Source organism: Alligator sinensis, unplaced genomic scaffold (genome assembly GCF_000455745.1).
Source record: "Alligator sinensis unplaced genomic scaffold, ASM45574v1 scaffold308_1, whole genome shotgun sequence".
Classification (NCBI taxonomy): domain Eukaryota; kingdom Metazoa; phylum Chordata; order Crocodylia; family Alligatoridae; genus Alligator; species Alligator sinensis.
In genome coordinates, this window is record NW_005842041.1 from 630,810 (window position 1) to 651,639 (window position 20,830).

Consider the following 20,830-nt stretch of genomic DNA (forward strand, 5'->3'; position numbering starts at 1 on the left):
AACATGTGGAGCCTCAGCCTCTGGCCTCTCATGTTCCCTGGGTCTGAGCTGAGCCACATGCCACATGCACCAGACCAGCCCTGTGCACAGGGCTCAGGACATGCACTGCACTGCATAAGGCACCTGCTCCAGCCGGTTCAAGATCCCACACTTCATGTAGCACTTGCCCCAGCAAGCTTGCACTTCATTTGGCACCCAGTCCAGCTAGCCTGGGATCTACACTACATGTGGCACCCATCCCAGCTAGTCTAGGACATGTGCTATACACAGCACATGCTCCAGCCAGTCCCGGGAGTGTACTACATGTGGCACTGGCAGGCACCACATACAATGCAGTCCTAAAACAGCCTGGGAGCAGGGGCTCTGAATGTGGCATGGATCCCAAACCAGCTGAGGTGGGCACAGGCATGGGCAGATCTAGCATTTTGAAGAGGGAAGGTGCAGATGGTAAGGTGCATCATGAAATATAAAACAACATATCTCTTTATCCAGTTAACCTGGAAGCTTTACTAATATGCTAGGGGCCAAGGGCTGTATTGTTCAGTTTAAAATCGAAGCAAAAACAAATATAACTTCATTCAAATTAGTAAAAAACAACTGGCAGGGCTATGAAATAGGAGCTTCATTATCAGGAGCAGCTAACAGACAGCTGAATGGCAGAACAAAGGATAGCTTGATTGGTGAGACCTTATGACCATTAAAAAGAAGAGAGGGTCATTAACACCTGTAGAATGAAGAGTTTAGAAGGGATTGGGTAGATTACAATGAGCCATGAAATCGATTGACTCCCTCAGCACTGCCTGACTACAAATGCTGCTGCCAGGCAGTTAGTTTTAAACTTTGGATGGAGCAGGAATCAAAGGCAGGTTCAAGGGCGCCTCCCCCCGCACCGATCCACTCCTTGAAGTGGGTCCCGGAGCAGGCACCATGAGCACTGAATCCAGCATGTGGCAGAGGGGACAGGTGGGGGCCTGTGGGCCCAATCCAGTCCTTGGACCAGCCCTGTGTAATTCATCTGGCCCAGGGCCAGGCAAGTTTGACACCCCTAATATGAACCTTTCAGAATATGGCCTCTATTTCTCTGGTGTTTCTTATATTCATGTGTATACATTAAGGTTTTTTTTCCTGTTACTGAAGAGCAAATCAGATTAAAATTAGGTTTTGTGCAACAACAAAGCAATTACTTAAATATCCCTGCACTATGAACACATTTGGCACAGCTGAAATTTTAAATTCTGGTAAATAGTCCCAATAGACCCAGACAGCATTTTACATTAGTCACCTACATACAAGACTTAGGACTTTAAAAAAAATGCCATCTATTGAAAAAAACTACAATGAGGTGCAATCAACTTCTCCTTTCTCCTGCTGTCCATAAAGGATAAAATATAGTGTAGGTGTAATTAATCTTTTTTAAAAAGCAGCTCACCTTTCTTAAAGGACATCCAGTATAATAGGAGGGAAAAAAGAATGGCTTTCTATAGTGCTACAGGATTTCTCTTCTTAATCAAAAGCATTTGATAGCTGACCATTAATAACATGTTTGTCAGTAACTGTAGGCTGGTTCAAACACGGTTCTTTGAACTGGAGTATCACATTTAGGTACATTGCAGGTCCGCAGTGGGTTTTACAGAGCATTTTATTTCACCTTCCCCTTGTGTCAAGAGATTCAAGTTGCACATGAACTGACAAGCACATGCAATGGATCATCTGAAGAGAATGATAGGCAGTGGGTTTTGTAACTTTTCAAAGAAGTGGACTGCTATATTTCAAGTGTCCAGCTCAACGAGGAATCTGCTATCATTTACCATTGAATGCTTTGGTCTATGTACTCAAGAAGCTTTTTTGCTTTTTTACTAAATATATATAAAACCTAGCCCTGCTCCCATTAAAGTCAATGGAAAAAACTTACTTAAATAGAAGCTGGTCTAATATAAGCCCATGAGCACTATCAGAACTAAATTGAAGTGTCATCATCTTCAGTGTCAGTGAAGACTTCCAGTCACTTCAGAGGACACTGGAGCACAAATAGAAACCTGTGTTCTTCATGCTAAGTTGGTTTTGGTCAATGATTAGCAGGGAACAGTATATTTAACACCTTAAGAGAATGAGACTGCAGGAGAGGTGAGATCTGTCTTGGAGCTTTGAAAGAAACAGTGCACATACTTACCAGAAAAGATATAACATTCTCAATGTAATCCTCACACTAACTCTGTGCAGAATCTTTTAATGTCTGTGTTATTGCTGTATTCAATTCTGAACAAAGCTAGATTGATGGTGACTAAAGCTATCAAAGAATGTCACCTGCTGGCCTTAAATAAGTTGCTGTAGGCTATCAGATTCTTGTTGTATTTTTTATTATGGTCTGCTTAAAAAGGTCAGGGTAGGCTGAGAATCCCAATGAAATTCAATCTTGCCATTTAACAAGGAATCTAGTGAGATGTGTTGGATGGGGTAGGAAGAAGGTATCTTGAACCTGGGGTGGTATTCCTGTGGGATTCTAACTCTCTACAGGTAAAGTACATCCAGGATTATATTTCATTAATATTCAAGCAATGTGTTATTCAGCTAATATATTTATTACCCCAGAACTGGTAAAAGTGTGCAACATTTCAACATGTGCATAGGTATAAGGTACACTTCCCCCCCCCAAAAAAATCACATTTAAGTAAGTTTCTCACAACGCCTGTACAAATTCCTTGCAGGAGAGTAGAACCAATGGTGTGTTACATTTGTACAAAAAGATCTCCTCAAAATTCACTTATAAAGAAGGGCTACAAATAATGTGTTTCTAATAATATTTACTTCTGTCCACATATGTATTATCTGTCAAACTGTATACGAGGGAATAAGGAATTCATTGGAATATGAGCTAGGCAAAATAGATGCCACTCTGAGGTTCCATATAGCACAAAGACAGTGACCTTACCTCCCTGAAAACTCATAGAATCAGTCCCTCAATCCACCTCTGTCATCACATCTGAGCCAGAATTCTGGGAAGCCATACTATTTACTAGTAAGACCAACAGGGTAAGAGCCTCATGTATTCTTCTTCCATTCTTGGTGAAAGTATTAACCCTTCATAGATTATACATGCATACAGACAACTGAAAAAGAAATCAGAGACTGATATAGAATTGTCCCCAATTTAGGAGGACACAGTTGCTAGATAAGACAGTGATGATCTAGATAACTAACTTTTGTTTTCTTTACCGTGAGCAATGTCAGTGTATAAGCTGGAAAAAGGAGAAACATTATGAAAAGTTTTGCAATGTTATACTTATTTATGTGTTATTTGTTTATGCATGATTCTAGCCAACACAGCTGGTCCCCCAGGTTTCATGACTATAGAAAACATGCTTTTTTTTAAATCACAAGTACTATTAGAGCAATTAATCAGCATTTATTAACATGCACTAGAATTTTGCTTGGAGACAAAGTATAGGCAGCATATAAAAAAAGCATACACAGTGCATATATGACTTCAGTTTTCTGTGCACTCTGCAACAGAAACCAGAACTACTAGCTCACTATGTGCAATAAAGATGAAAATGGTCTTGCAGTATCTATCATCCCTGACAGGATTTAGAAAATCTGCATCCCTTCTGCTTCTTTATTCTCCTCTCTTCCATCAGTCATTTGTCTGATGTCAAAGGCAGAAGCTGTAGAAGTGTTTTTGAATTCTTTGTTAATACAATGCATTGATTTCTAGTAGCAATAGACTCAGCATCTTTGAACCATTCAGGTTGCACAAAGGAGCTGGTTTGGGCTACAACTGTTCAGAGATCGCCCTCATGGCGGTACCCATTTATCAATTGCCCCACCCTAATATAAAATAGTATGCCAATTCCTCTGCTCCAGTCTTCGACCAGTGTAAATTAGAGCAACATGTAAACTCCCAGTGCAGATCAGCCTTCTGAATCAGGGAGCAATAATCCCCCCTCACACCTGCCCTTGTATTTTCAAAAGCTTAGCAACCAGAGAGAATCTGTCCTGTGAGAGATAACATATTTACCCAAATATAAGATGCTCCCCCTCCTATAATTAGTTTCTATATGGAAAAATTATAAGTTTGATATAATTTTCCAGGTATAAAAATCTAATTATTGGGGCTTTGTCTTGAATGTGTCCCTCTCCCACTGCTACAGGAGGGAAAATAGTTCTGAAGGGTCAAATAGCCCCTTTGCCATCTGCCCCCCAGTTTCTACCCCTTGCAGTCCCTTCCCCACCCTGCTCCTTACTGTCAGACCCTGCTTGCCCTGAACACATGGAAATGAGGAACGATTATGAAAAAACTGACCTTGAAATAAATGTTGCTGTAGTAATTTGCATTATTATGGGTAGTAGTACCCATAGACTTAGCTCATCCAGAATTAATGCATTTTACCTTTTTTGAAACTGCTGCAAGTTTTAGCACAGATACTCCATAGACACTTTTAAGCAGCACTTTGACACTTTCTAATATATAGCACAAACTATGCATGATATTAATCCAAAGCCAAAAGGCTCATGTTTTTCCATATAGTTCATTGGGCTGGCCCCAAAAAAGTCAACAGTGTTTCAAGCCATGGTGACCCCACACCTAAGCACTGCTCAGTATGTGTGTGTACTCCAAATACCTTTCCCCCACACCTCCTAGCATCCATGCGCTAATTAGCCCCCCACTCATGACTGGAAATGGGTGTTCCTGTCGTGAGTCGTGGAATCTTCTGAAACTGTATATGCAGATGAGGCACAGGGCAACCTGGTCTGGATCCATCTCATGGAGGGCAGGGCCACACTAATCACATGTGACAGGCTGTGAGAGGGGCTGACAGAGGGATTGTGGATGAATTGTTTGGGACTCTGTTTGGTGACGTTTGCCAGACATTTACGGCTGGTAAAGAAACAGGAATCACTGGAAAAAGGAAAGAAAGGCAGAGCTCAGCTGTGGGAGTGAAGAGGAAGTAAAAATGTATTCTGTGTAGTGGCTCAGAATGACTTCAGTGCTGAAGGGGACTGTGTTCAATGGGCACTATTCAGATGATTTGCATTAACCTATCCTTGTAGTAGGTTCCGTCCTTGGGTCTTTTAGCTAGGGGCAAGTGAGACTAGGGCTAAGGACAGACATTACACATAAACTGGTCTGAGTGAGCAGAAACTGGTTTAAACCTATAACAGAACAGACGTTCACAGTGCACATAAACCAGTTTGAAAATGGCTAAAACCGGTTTGAGATAAACCTGGTTAAATGTAGTATCAGACTAGACTGATTTAGTTCAAACCACTTTTTGCAATGTCTGTCCCAGACCTAGGTAAACATTAAGGCCTCTGGGTTTGGGGCTTTCACATAGGGATATCAGGAGGCCCAGGTTAAAGAGTCTGGGAGGTTGAATACTTGCCGGTGGTAGCACCATATAGACTTGAATGATTGAGCTCTGCTCAGTTGATAGAATTGGGAACCAATTTGTCTGATTTGTCCTGAGACTCAAAATTCAGTAAATAAATAAATATATACATAAAGGTAGCATCATTGCCCAATATGGGTCATCTACTTTATAGTCATGTCAGTATTGGCTGCATTTAATCAACTTTATAGCTCACTTATGTTACTGAGCATATGCTGCTTTTAGCAGCAGTTCAAAGATCAACAATGTAGTTAATGCAGTTCCCTTGTGAATGCAAGACATAAGACAAGGGGATTTTTTCACCCATGCTGACTGGGGGGAAAAAGCTTGTCTTGTATTGAAGTAAATACAGTAATATGAATGAAGGCCTTTAGCAGTGAAAGTGGCCACTCAACTATTTGCTCAATCAATTATTTGGGGTCATGTAACTTTGTCTGTCACTAATCACTTGAATTGAAGTGGCTTCCCCTTTTAGCCTCTGCCTTAGGTTCCAATCCTGCTTTCAATCAAGTCAACAGCAAGACTTCCACTGACTTAAACCTGATTGGGTTTAAACTTTTGGGAGAAAGCTAGCTACATACTGAATAGCTGATGAATCCTGTCTTCAACTGAGCATTCTGGAGACTTAAACAGTTATACTGTAAGTGCTTTTAGTCATGCTGCCAGATAAATACTTGAAACACTGTGCAGGAGAGTTATTAAATATAGGTGGCTAATAAAAAAAAAAATACAGATCTGGAAATAAATAGCTATTCCAGAGAAAGCAGGGTTAACACAGGGGCCTCGCCCTAGCCTTATTTTTTTGTTATGTGGCTTTTGTGTTTGGGCTGCAAACACTTCAAGGTTTAAATTGGAAAGAAAAAAATAGCATTCATGACTCCTTCTAATCATCTTTGCTTTATTTTAAAACAAAAGCTACATTTCAGCCTAAGCAAAAGTTGATGGTGTTTTTCTGAAAGCACAGTGGTGTAAAAAAAAAAAAAAAAAAATGTACCTGTCCTCGTGTGTACCTCAGCTTTGAGCAGTATGGTGGAAATATAGCTCACTCTCCATGGCTGTGTACTTAATCCACCTCTCTGCTGAAACTGCATAGAGGATACCATTTGGTGCTAACTGTGATGTTTGTGACTTGAACATTCACATCTGTTCATTGGAAACTGCACTGAGCCAACTAAACTCATTTCACATAGACCAGGGGTACTTGTCTCTAAACCACTGGTTAGATCTAGCCCCCAGCCCCAGCTCTTCCAGCCTCTTGGGGCTCCTGAAAATTTGGTGGTGAGACTGCTCCCTGCTGCCAAGTTTCCAGATGCATGGGGAGACCCACTGGCCAGATAGGGCCAGCTCAGGGACAGGCTGAGTGCTGAATCAGGCACACAAGACAGCATGTGACCTGATCCCAGTGCATGGGGTCAGACAGGAGTGGCATGGGGCCCAATGTAGTTCACAAACTGGCTCTGTGCCACTCATCTGGCCACAAGTGGGAGGGATGGGCAAGGGGCAGTGGGCCCAAATTTGGGTCAGTGGGGAAGGTGGTGGGGAGTTTACACTAAGGTGTAGCCTAGATTGGCCACAGCCTGGTTAACACAAATCAGAGATAAACCTGCCCTGGAGTGGCATAACTTTGAGCTGCATAATAAGTGCTTAAAATTAGTTTCAGGCATTAATGTATGGACAATCCAGGGGTTAAAAGATCTAGGACCCGCCCCAAATTACCACGTAACAAGGCCCAAAATCAGAATCTAAGCACATTTGGGAGAAATGAAACATCAAAACCAACAAAAATCTCAAAGGAAAAAAAAAATGAGGTCATCACAGGAGATTCCTGACCTTGAGCTAGTGGTCATGAGAGGGTTTACATTTAGCTGTCCTTTATATCATAATGGAATAAACCATGCAGTTAGATAAAAGGTAATAGGCAGAAGCCGCCACAAGTTTCTATAGCAGCGGGATGTGTCAGCAGCAGATCACAAGGCTGCACGTACAATTCTAAAGAGCTCCAATGTATTTTCAACTCACAAGTGGCACCATGTAGGAAGGTGTCTTTACAATGGGTATAATCAAGGATCTGTTGGCAAACAACACAAAAGGATTGACTTATGCAATTAACAAGTCTTAGAAGATGCACTAATCCATGATAATGTAGTAAGGGGATGAAAGATGTGGGAACTCAAAAGAAAATGCTCTGGGAGCTCAAGCTAGATGTATGAACAAACACACACCTGAAGGCAGAGCATTATTTGTTTATTTATTACTGTAGATTAATTTATATGTAAACTTTATTTTTTTGGATTAGATTATTTGGGGATATACGCATAAATAATTCACTACATAACATACAGAAAGGGGAAGAGACACCAAAAGTTATGGGGGAAAAAACAAATGCATGAAACTAAACAGAAGAGATGAAACCCAAGAGCAAACTACACAAGACAGGCTTACAAGTGCTCACTGCTGCTAGTTAATGGCCCAATGCCAGGGAACAAGGCCCATCTGCCTCTTACGACTATTGGAACTATAGAAAGGAGCTGGGTGTACAGGATAGCATCATATATAGAAAAACAATTGACTCATAATATCCAGATCATTGAGAACAGAAACTCTCAAGAATACTACAGAGACATTTTAGAAGAAATGCCTGTATCCAGAAAGCCAGAGACGCTGGCCAAACATGAGCAGTTCTAAGCAACTGAGGTATATGTGGTGAAATGCAGGTCAAGCAGCAAAGAAATAATCAAAATACACAGCACCACTCCAGATTTTGGATCAACATAGGAATAAGCCTTTTCAGCACAAATGACCTCATTATGGTAGACTACTATCCAAACTTTTGGGAACCAAATGAACCACAAGGAGCTATCATCATAGAGAAAGGAAAGCAAAGAACCATTTCAGCAGGCATGGTATCCCAAACTATGTAGCTTGAGACAGCAGTCCCAGATTTCTGATCGCTTGCCGTGAGTGTGTGACTGAGCTGGAAATGGGAAATCATTCACATCACATCATCTTTCTACCACACCTAGTCAAATGTGAAAGCCAAATACAGCAGTTAAAAACTCCTAATGCTCTTTTTAAAGAGACCTTTAAAAAAGCAATATATATATATATATATATGCCACTCCTGAATGAAGAAATATCCCCACAGACAGCCTTTATAACATCCTAATAAAATGCTGAATCTATAGGCACTAAGATATATGTTTTGATCAAGCTTTGCTACAACAGCAGGGATGGAAGGCATAACAGACAGAAATTTAGAGAGACGTGGAAAGTTCAAAGTCTCCTATCCTGACAAATGTGCAGGCCGGCTCCCGGTCCCGTCCTCGCCGGGCGCGAGCCAGGCCCGTCTGTGGGCACGCGGGCTGTGGCCGGCAGCCCGGGCATGCGGGGCCGGAGAAAAGTCGCGGGGCGGGGGAGGACGCGGATCCTCGGAGTGGTTCAGACTCCGTGGTGTCGATAACTGGGTTCTGTTCCCAGGATCCCCGGAGCGATTAAGACTCCGTGGTGTCGATAACTGGGTTCTAGGGTAGGGATTCGTCTGGGCTGCGATCGGTGACGGGGAGAGGCTAGAGGCCGTCGGTAAGTGGTGCTCCAGAGTTTGCTAGGCTCTGGGGGTTCAGCAATTGGAGCCTCTATCGCCTTCTTAAGAAAGACGCGCTGGGTTTGAAAGGACCCACAGCGCTTAGAGATCCATCTCTCCCTCCGTCTCTCTCTCTGTCTTTCTCTCCAACTTGGGCAGAAACCACCCAAGCCTTTTGTACGGCTAGCAAGCCAATAGCTAGCCGCCACGTGTGCCTAAATTAAGACTGGCCAATAATGTGGCTCAAATCTCAATATAAATGGCAGGAAAACTCCTTTGCAGCGTGCATCACTAAATGCAAAAGTCATGCACAATGCAAAGAAGGCTACAGAACAGCGGGAAACACTTTTCTGCACACGGGTTCTCCATAACAACAAAACACTCCATCGTGCAAAAGAGCTCCAATTCGGCGGGAACATAATTTAGCGGTGCCGAAGCACACACAATTAAAAAATCCACAACTTTGGGTTGTGACAACAAAGACCACTTAGGACTAAAACCTGATAAAGATCACATTATTTCCTCAAGACAAGTCATACACTTCGAAGCAGATCCACATATGCTGAACAGAAAAATCTTTGTTCATAAGAAGCTGTGATGATGGGCACATATTTAATCAAAACTACAAATGCTTTCACCCATTACAGAATTTCAATGAGATGAGAATGATGTCAAAGTGGAAGAAATAGGCCCTTGGGCAATCCATAGCTATCAGAAGAGACCCTTAAGGCAGCGTACTACCAGAAGAACCACAAGCAAAGCCATAACCTGTTGTCACAAGAAAAACCTGCACTCACTCCAACATCAAACTTCCTGCAAGGTATGTACAAAGTCTTACATAATACAGTATTTTTTTCACATACAAAATTCAATGTTGTCCCCAAAAATCAGCACCCTAAAATTGCGGCACGTGTTACTCAGGGAAGCTGAACTTCCGCCTCAGATAGAAGCACTCTGCTTTGATTCCTACAATGCAGCAGCTACTATTCAGGTAACTGAGGGAGTCAATTGACTTAATAGCTCACTGTTCTTTACTCCACAGGTGTTAACAATGTCTCCTTTATAATGGTCTTGATTATATATGACAAAAGAACTCCTGCCTACTCTGGCTCTCCTCTAGTGCCCTCCCTTTTCTCACTCTTGCTTGTCATGCCTTGCTGTTATTATCTAATTTGGGAGTAAGGGAGGCTGCCTGTGGGTCCCAAAGTGAGCCTTCATTCTTTCTCTAGTCTACAGGTTCCTTACAAACCTCACCTGCCCCTGTTCTGCCTTCAAATGCTACTTCTGGCCTGTCCACACCTTCTAGGACACTAATTGCTTTAATGGCTATTCACGGTTCTGCCCTCCCCTACAGCCATGCCCATGCCTTGCAGGTGTTAACACTTATTCCCAGTCCCATAACAGGCCACTCTAGGCCCTTTTGCCCTTTGTTGGGACACTGGACTTTTTGGCCTCCACCCCTTTGCTCTGGCTGGGCCCGTCTAAGTACACCATGTCAGACCTGGCTTCTGGGCTCTAGATGCCATCTTGCCTCTCTAGTGCACTGGTCTCGCCCTTTGAGGGCTGTAGGCCCCTGGCCCTAGTTCTCACCCCTTTGGGGCTCTGAGCTTGCCCCTCTTGGCCTACAGGCCCCTGCCCTGGTCCTCACCTCTCTTGGGCTACCTTGGCTCCACCTCTTTCTGGCAATGGGCCTCTGGCCCGAACTCCACCATGCTCAGGCCTTGTGCCTTAGCTTTCCTGGCTTCAGGATACTACTATCACCTGGCTTTGGCCTTCCCAGCTGCTGCCAGCCTGTGGCTTGTTCTTGGCCCCCCAGCCAGGGCTCAACCACATCCACATGCCCCTCAGGCACAGCCTCCAGCTTCCTCCCCTGCTAGTCCCAAACCCAAACCACCAGTAATAACCACAAGAAAAGAATCAGCCCACTGGCTAGAACAAAAACTCTAAGCATATTGGCAGCAAACCAAAACACTTCTTGTCTTGGGGCTTAGATCCTTGTAAGCTTTCAGCCCCTTACAGTCCCCATTGCTGCAGGTTCTCAAATCCGTAGCTCCAGCCACAGCTATTTTGATCCAGAGCTCTGTCCCTGGCAACCTTCAGGGCCCAAATGTCTGCCCTGACTCCCCAGGGTTCATATGTCTCCCAGGCACTGCCCCTTTCTGGTTAGATGACTTGTAGAGTTGGATACAAGTGTTCTTTAATTGGGCTTGCTGGCTTCACCCTGGGGCAGCTTACTGCTGTTGCCCAGCTGCTGCTGCAGTGTCTCACTTCCCATGAAGGGCTCTACCCAGCTGTATTATTGCAGGGCAGTTAACTTGGCAATTCATAGCTTACAAGCCCCTGGGAACCTGGTCTTGTAAAGCTCCTAATGAGCAGCCTTCCTCATCTGAGGCTCACCATGCAGTTGTTTCCCTCTCTTAAGGTAACAGGAGCCCTAAGCTTCTGTTATTATGTTCCACTAATCAAGATAACATTTCATAAGGAAATTTTTCTGTCTGCTAGCTGTTCTTGGTCTCTTGTCCTATTTTACAGCCTAAGAAGGAAAAATAAGAGGAGTCAGCTGAAGATTAGGCTCTGTCCCTGCTCTATGCAAGCACTCTGGAGAAATCTTTTCTCCTCCATTCTGCCTTTTAAAAACAAGGCGCATATTATATTTCAGGGTGTGTTGTATGTGAGAAAATATGGTATAAAGTATGAAAAAATTTAAAACCTACCCTCCCCAGTGCAAAGGAAAGCAGATTAATTCCAAGACAAGTTAAGAGTTAGGAAAGAGAGAGAGAGATAAAGAGGGTTGATATTAAGTTGTGTTATTTTAAGGGGTATAATAGAATGTTAAATATGTACATAGATTATGGTATCCATGTGTAATTTTGCTATCTTGAATAAATATGATAAAAGAGATCATAGGATAGATGGTTTCCCAGCTAGTGGGAGGGGAGGCATTGTGCTTATGTCCAGGAACTGGAGAAAGTGCTTGATTAGAAAAGAGGATATATATGAAGGTAGAAATAAAGCCTGAATGATTAAGTGTTTTGGCTCTCCCTCCTTTCTATGCTTGAACACTGAATATAGAACACTTATCACTGAAGGCAGTAGATCCACAAAGGTTTTCTAGTTAATATGCTGGAGTAGCTCTGGAGAAAATAACCTGTCCTTAAATGTAAAGCTAAATGAAATTCAGACTTTAATCTCCTATTGGAAAATATGCTTGGACACAACAGAGGCTTTATGGCCAACCTGTGACTCAGATGATTAAAGTCCTGCTCAGAACAGTTCATAAAACAATTCCCAACTTGGCCTTGACACACTTCCTGTCTCAGCTGTGGTTTTTGCTAGCTAGCCTCTACCTCCACAAGAAAGAAACATAGCTTTCTAAGTCCTACTGCATGTCATGATTAGACAAAATGAAAAGCTTTTGTTAACCAATTTGAGTTGTTTGACCGTGTTGAAATAGTTTTGATTAGAGTGTGTTTTGTGTTTCTTTCCAGAGTTTATTTTTCCTTTTAAATGTAACATGAGCCCACAGGTTAGATCTAGGATTTTCTTTAGTGAAGGAGGTTTGTCCAGAGGCAATAGATATTTTGGGGAACTAAAAGCTATCTGTCTTCACATGCATTATGCTTCCTATTTATCTTTTTCATAAAGTGAAATGCATTTTATCCAATGTGCTTCTGGTGTCGTCAATAGTCATGACTTGCCATTGACCCTTTTAAAGACAGGTATCTGCTCCTAATGCAAGCTTTGTCATTTCCTATGAAAAGTACAGCTGAGCTACCATTTAGGCTTTATTCTGTGGGGGATTTACAACAGCTTCCAGACAGCAAGTACAAATTTTCACATATTTGAAATGAAAATGGTGAAACTAGTGCTGAAAGAAATTCCGTGCAAAAAGTGCCCAAGCAGGCAATATCATTCTGATTCTATCTGTAGCATGAAGCAAGTGATTGATGGAACAGCAGAGAATAAAGAAACAATTGAAGGTTTTACATAGACATCTTATGGTCACCTCCTGTCTGATAAACTTTGTTATGGTAAGCAAGCAATATTAATTCTGAAAATTATCATGACTTTAGTACACTGGCATTTGGTATGTCCGTTGGGATAGTCTGGAATTAGGAAGTAGTCAGAGGCAAACGTGTGAGCAGAGTGTTTGAAGATGTTGGCTCAAGAGGGGTATCTATTCTCTTACCTGGATTTCCCACTATGCAACAGAATTATTTGAACAGGGTCTTTATTAGGGCATTATTATGAACACATGTGGGCACAAACAGAAGTGACAATTTTTGCCCGATCTGGCCACAGAAAATGGTCTATAGCAATGACCAAACACAAGTGAACGGCTGCAGACCACTTCAAAAATGGCAGATTAGGTGAAAATCTGAACCCTTGTTGCATATCAGATGAAGATGTTTCAAAACAGCATCTTCTGTAACTTCTGTCTGTGCTGCCTCCCAGCCTCTGAGCTGTTTTCAGAATGGGAGTGGGGAAGGGAGTGGAGGAAGGTCTGTCTGGGGTTTGTTCAGCCCCCATTGGAGGGTGGGGTGGGTACATTGGAGCCCTCCTGAGGTGTGGTGGGGCTCTGTTTCCCCCACCCCACCCTCCAGAACCAGCTGGGAAACCCTGGAATGAGCTCCCTCTGCTCTCTTTCTCCCCTTCTGGGCTGGCAGGAAGGAGGGGCTGTTGTAAGGGGAAACCAGCTGCAGGCTCAAAGCCAGCAGCTCAATTCCCCTCTGCTCTGGAACCAACAGTGAACTTCTATTTGGCCGGGGAGATCATTGTAACTCTGACTGTTTCCTGCAAAGTGTTCCGAGTTACAGTGGAGAGCTGCACTTCTGTCTGCACCCAAAGAGTTATGATACAGGACTTCGTTATGTTACACAATGAGCTGGAACTCACTAGTCACTATGTTGAGGGAAAGCTGGGAAATGCATATCTGAAAATAAATGGATTAACTTAGTATGAAAGAATGCTTAGCCTTTGAACCCTGCATACAGCAGTCAAGAAAGGGAGGAACCCTCCCAAATGAATAAAGCTATTCCTGAAATTGAACTGACAAATCATAGCTAGAAAAGATTGTGGGGAGAGAGAGAGAGAGAGAGAGAGACACACATGGATTCATTGTCTGCCCATCATACATCGTTTGTCCCCCAGACAGAAATGTGTGTTAGAAGTGGTTCTTGGTCATTACCTTAACATCTTCTTTCTGCTCAAGGGCCTTTTTAGTCATTTTTGATAGACTTGAACGGCAAATGAAGACACCAAACTGAGCTGCTGCTTTTCCTCTCCCCCAATCATATTGGTACAGAATTAAGTTAATTGTTTCATAGTTTCTAGGGTTGGAAGGGACCTGACAGATCATCAAGTCCGACCACCTTCCCTGGGCAAGAACAAGTGCTGGGATCATAATACCCCAGCCAGATATCTATCCAACCTCCTCTTGAAGACCCTCAAGGTAGGGAAGAGCACCTCCTCCCTTGGGAGTTGATTCCAGAGCCTGGCAGCCCTAACCATAAAGTAATGCCTCCTGATATCAAGCCTGAACCTGCTCTCAATCAATTTGTGTCCGTTATTCTTTGTTATCCCATGTGTGCCAAGGGGAACAGAGCCTCACCTATTTCCCGCTGATCCCCCCTGGTGAGTTTATAGATGGTCACCAGATTCCTTCTCAGTCTTCTCTTGTAGAGGCTGAATAGATTCAGGTCCTTTAGTCTATCTTCATAGGGCCTGGCCTGTTGCCCCCAATCATGCAAGTGGCCCTTCTCTGGACCCCCTCAAGCTTAGCCACATCCCTCTTGAAGTGCGGCACCCAGAACTGGACGCAGTACTCCAACTGCAACCTGACCAGTGCTGCATAGAGGGGAAGGATCACCTCCCTGGACCTGCTTGTGATGCATCTGTAGATACACGATAAGGTGCGGTTAGCCTTACTGACCGCTTCCTCACATTGGCAACTCATGTCCATCCTGGAGTCAACAATGACTCCAAAATCCCTTTCAGCCACTGTGTTGTTGAGAATGGCATTCCCCAGCCTATAGATATGTTGCTGGTTCCTTCTCCCTAGATGCAGCACCTTGCACTTGTCTGTGTTGAATTCCATCCTATTCTCATCTGCCCACCTCTATAACCTGTCTAGATCTAGTTGTATTCTGTCCCTTCCCTCCAGTGTGCCCACTTCTCCTCGCATCTTCATGTCATCAGCAAATTTGGGCAGCGTGCTTTCTACACCCACCTCCAAGTCGCTGCTAAAGATCTTGAATAGCACAGGCCCAAGGACCAAGGCCTGGGGAACTCCACTGTCCACATCCCTCCAGGTCAAAAATGATCCATCCACCACCACTCTCTGGGTGCAACCATCAAGCCAATTTGCCACCCATCTGACTGTGCAGGCATCAATGCTGCAGTCGCCTAGTTTTTTTTTGTTTTTTTTTTTTTTATGAGAACAGGATGAGAAACAGTGTCAACAGCCTTCTTGAAGTCCAGATAGATGACATCCACCTCAAAGCCTGCATCCAAGGACTTTGTGACCTGGTCATAAAAGGTAACAAGGTTAGTCAAGCAGGACCTGCCCTTAATGAACCCGTGTTAGATGCCCCTGAGCATTACCTCCCCTCTCCCCCCCCAGATGTGCTCCTTGATAATTTTTTTAAAGGTCTTCCCAAGGACTGAGGTGAGACTAACTGGCCTATAGTTACCCAGGTTCAGAATTAATTAAGTGTCACTTTATAGCCATGTTTGCTGTTGCTGTTCAGAACCTCCAGAGGAATAAGGCAGAATTTATATTTTTGACATTTGATAATATAAAAGCCAAGGCACTTTCCCCCCCACTCCTGTTTTGAAAGAAAACAAGCTTCAAATTCAGTTTTGATTCACCATTCAGCCTTAAATACAAAATCTCAGACATTGAAAAATCCAGGTGTCTCTCAAACACTTTAATATTCCACAGCTGGAAAACTAAATTGAAACAAAGTTTGCCAGCATCAGTGGGGTAATATGCACACAAGGATGAATTGTGCTAGAACAATTTCTTTAGCACTTCAGACACAAACATGCCTTTAGCATCCAGAACATACTGGTACCTACTTGTTCATATTTCAGTTGTGCTTAGTATTCAATAAGTGCATTTATTGTAGAAAATTCCAGTCTTCACCTGAAGTCTAAGTTCTCTCCATTCCTTTCCACAGGAGGTCAGGGCACTGATGGAATGCTGAATATATGTCTGCAGTTACTCTGTCTTTTTTGTTAGATTTTTCAAGCCTCTGCTGCCATCGATAAGCTGATTTAGTGACTTTCTGCGCCAGCAGCTCCATTTATAACTTTCTGAAATTGATTTTCGTCCTCTTGAAATGTAAAAATCCAAGGCTGTACCTTGGTTCTCTCTCTGGGATTGTGCAGTGACAAAAACTCCGAATTATATGAAGGTGGATAGCTTCTTTTTAAAGCACTAGGTCTTGCTGCATTTGGAGTCAGAACATGAGCAGTCTCCATTATAAAACCATGCATTCTACATTTACTTTGCCCAGATGTTGTTCCATAATAATATTAAGATATTCTTGTAATACTATTAAAAAACAAAAACATAGAAAAAGATTAGTTGATAAAAGGGTTTTTACACAATTCACTTGCAGCAGCCTTGAACTGTAAACAGCTAAATCTGTCCTTAGTTTAACCCTGTAGTCAAGCACACCCTTACCCATCACTCTTCCTAGTGAAGTTAGCTATTACGTATTACTCATTATTCACCTTTTACAATGGAAATGACACTTATCTTAAGCCATGATGCATACTGCTAGCATTGAGAACAGTGAGACAAAATGAAGAACAATCTTGTGGCCAAGGTGTTGCACTGAGATTCAGGAGACCTGAGTACTATCCTTGCAATACACTTTTTGCGTGAGCTTGGGCATGCCACTGAATCTTATTCATACTTCAAATCCTGCTCCGTCCTTTTTTATTCTCACCTATCTAAATTTTGAGCTCTTCAGGGCTCTTCCTATGTATTTTAGCAGAGCCTAGTATGTAAGGGCCTAGTACGTTGTAGTCCTTTTGGAAGGTTCAGAAGGCCAAACTGAAGAGGAAAACACTCAGTGTTTTGTTGGTTTCACCATTAATTGTTTTATCTTGTTTTGTTAAAGTTTCTTCCTCTGAAGGGGGATCATAAGTATGCAGCATTAGCAGGGCCAATGTAAAAATAGATGGCCCTGGATCCTTCTTGATATACATGTACTTCCTGCCACCCAACTATCACTTGTTCAATGGCTTGGAAACACAAGCCATAACCACTGCATTTGTTCCTGTCTCAAACTCACCAACCTAGAGTTAACTGTCTTCATGTAATTGGCATTACCCTTTGCAGTCCCATTCTCTGAGGCTATCAGGCTGTCTCTAGGAGGCCAGCCTTCACCACAATGTTAGCATCTTCTCCCAAGATCCCCAGAGGAATGGTGATTCATTTGGCTGCTCCACAGTTCAGTGATGTTTCCACAGGCCCATTTGATGAGAAGGATCAAGTAATCATCCCCCTTTAGCATCCCAAGTGCCTTCTCTTTATGACTTGCTTCCCACACCCTTCACACCTTAGTCCTCTTTCCTTATGTAGCAGACTTGCCTTTCAGAGCTTGGGTTAAGTCCCAGGCTTGAGATTTTGCTGTTTTGATTGATGGAGCCCATCCACCAATCAGGAGGCAGCAAGAGGAGTTAAGCCAGGCCCCTTTCCTGAGGGGAGGGGGAGAGAAGCTCCCTTCCCCCCCACCCCCCTGGACCTGATTGTAAACTGCAACACTCAGGCCTGGAAAACTTCAGGGGTGGAGCCCTGGAGCATATAAAAGGAGCTGCGTGCCCAGCATGAGGAAGATGCATCCGGGACAGAGAAGAGAGAAGAGCAGGGCTTAGAAGAGCTGAGGAGAGCTGCTCAACAGGGTGAAGCAGTAGGCTGGAAGTGCTCCTGAAGACTTCCATCGGTGGGGAATGGCAGATGGCTCTAGCGGCTAGGCTCTCGGTGTGCAGCACGGCGCACAGTGTCCAGGCCCTGGGAGTTGCATGAGGCAGCTTGGTATCCACAACCTCTGGCGTGTGGCCAGAGATACAGAGCACAGGCCAGTGCATAGAACGGGATCTTTGGAGTGCTTGGGCGGCTCAGGTCCCCAACCCCTGGCTCAAGGATGGGAGCTTGGTGCAGGAGGTGCTGCACGGAGGGTCCAGGAGTGGACTGAGCCTGGTGCTACACCAGGTGTCCCAGGCCTCCAACTCATAGCAAAAGGTTGAGTCCAGGGAGCCAGATGGTGCTCAAGATACTGAGCAAGCAGACAGGGCCAAGCCAGGGGCCCCAGAGGCCCTGCATAGCGGAGCCCTGTTCCAGGAGACAGTCACCCCCTGAAGCCCACTGCAGGCAAGAGAACAGCTTGGCGCAGAGGATGAGAACCATCCTCCAGGCCTGGGAGCCATGAGTTGCAGGGAAAAGAGGATTCCCACAGGGGAAGGGGAGTCCCCCCAGTTAGTTAAGGGCTCCTGAAAGTGGAGGTCCCACTGGGAGGGCCCCCCTGAAGTTACCAGCTTCCTCAAAGGGCTTGGGAAAAAGCCCAAGGGCATTGGGGTTTCCCCTCAGGATTAAGTTTATCTTTGAGGCTCTTGTGCCATAAGTGGTATGATGTCATGCTTGGTATTTTGTGAACTCTCATGTTTGTAAATTAGTAGATGAGTACTATGAGTAGATGAGTCCTAGGGCTCTGCTGGGACCCCCTTTTTGCTATTATTTCACCTGTTGCTTATTCATATTTATTTGTGGCTTATTTATTGTTCACATATACTTATTTATAGTTTATCTTTTGGCTATCTATGTTTATTTGGGGGTTTATCTGTTTCAGATCAGATACTTACCTGTGACTTACCTGTATCTGGAGCACTGGTCAAAGGTTTTATAGCATTTACCCAGAGGGTATTCTTTATGTTATTTGTTTAGATATCTCATATATATATAGTACATATGTTTATATCCATGTTTCTTTTCCCTGTGAAAAGTTAATGTAAATAAATTTGTATATAGTTAAGTCCCGTGACTGTCCTGGCCTGGTTCTATAAGGACGGAGGGAAACTGGGTGGTCTGCAGTTCCCCCACAGCACACCTGCCAGCCAATTCCCTTCAACTGGAAAAGGGGAGTATATATCCAAGCTACCTGGGCGACACTCATTTGGCCCTGAGCTGTGTGTGGAGCCCTTCCATGGGATGAGGAAGATAAAGAGAAAAGAGCCTGGTGGGGGGGGTCCTACACATATAGTACCCTGGCCATTCCCCAATGTCTTTTTGTCCTCTTCCAAGTTTTGTTATTTTATTCAAAAAATAATAGACATTTAATTCCCTTCCAAGTTTGTGACAGCTAAAAATTATGTCTGTGTAATAAGTGCTTGCTGAAGGCTCTATGAAGATTAAACCAAGTGTTTTTCTGTCATTTGTTCAGCTATTAAGCTATATGTTGTTGTTAAAAGCCTAATTAAAATCAAAGATGTAGTGAGGCCTAGTAAATTTAGCAAGGCCTTGTAGAAGTAGACCCTGTGGCATACTTAAAATTAATCTTATCAGAAGAATGCAAGGCTTGTACTGCTATTAGTCAGTCTAAGGACAGTTGAAGTAAAGAGAATCTGAATGGCTGTAACTTCTGAGCTATGCTGATAACTTATAAATTGGCTGGCACATCCGGAAATCATTTAGAAGGAAGATGCAGCTCTGGAAAAGAAGCTCCTGATTTAAGATTAGCTGCTGACCTAGATTTGGTGGGCCCGTGGATCTTGAGGAGCCCAAAGACTGAACACCGGGGTCCTTCCCGGTACCCCTTGGACAGTGCTGATTGAAGATACCTGACTTCGCTGAGCTTTGCAGAAGAGAAACTTGTCATACATCAGGCATCAGAGGGGACTGCCGATAAGCTGCCGATGTGAATTATCATCGTCTGTCTTAACAAAAACATGACTATGCAAAGTATACTAAGTCAATAAACCTTTCTACCCACGACCATACTCTCAATCCCAAACCCTCCACAGGCAGCAGGGACACAAATTACACAATTTTATCTTTGGTGTACTGTCACAGCAGGGTCCTTCAGGAGGGCTGTGATCTCCCTACAGCCCCCTTACCGTGCCAAGTTGGCCCAAGGGCACCCTCAAATTCTCGCCCGCCGCATCTTTGATGTTTATGTATAGCTGGGAGGCTGCCTATGACTCCCTGGGCACGGTTAGCTGGGACCTCTGTCCCCGTGTGTTCCTGGACCCCCTGGGGGTCTCCCGGTATGATGGGTGCTCCCCAGACACCCTAGCCTTATGGGCTATGCGTGGCGCCTACCAACCCCTAATACCACGCCCCAAGCCTCGCAGATGGGATAGACGCTGGTATGTCTCTCTCTCTCATATATATATCTATATCCTGCCCATCTCTCAGGCCTCCTCTACGTACTCTCGCCCTCTCCTGGGCCTCCTCTGCTGTGCTGCCCTCTCTTGGGCTCTCCGAGCCCACTCTGGGCTCCCCTGGAATGTTGCCCCTCTCTGGGGGTCTTCTCTGTAATGTTGCCCCCTGTCTGGGGCCTTTGCAATAGTGCCCCCTCCTGGGGCTCTCCCTGCAATGTTGCCCGCACTCAGGCTTCTAAAATACAGCCCCCCGTCTGGAGCTCTCTGCACCCACTCTGGGGACTTCCCGGCAACACCCCCTGACTCTCAGGCCCACCGCGCTGCTCCCCACTTCTCTCAGGGCTCACCGCACCACTACCCCCTCTCACCGGGGCAACCGCAGCACTCTACCCTTCTCCAGGGTTTGTCACAGCACTAGCCCTTCTTCAGAGGCTCACCGTGCCCGCACTGGGCCTCCTAATAATATTGCCCC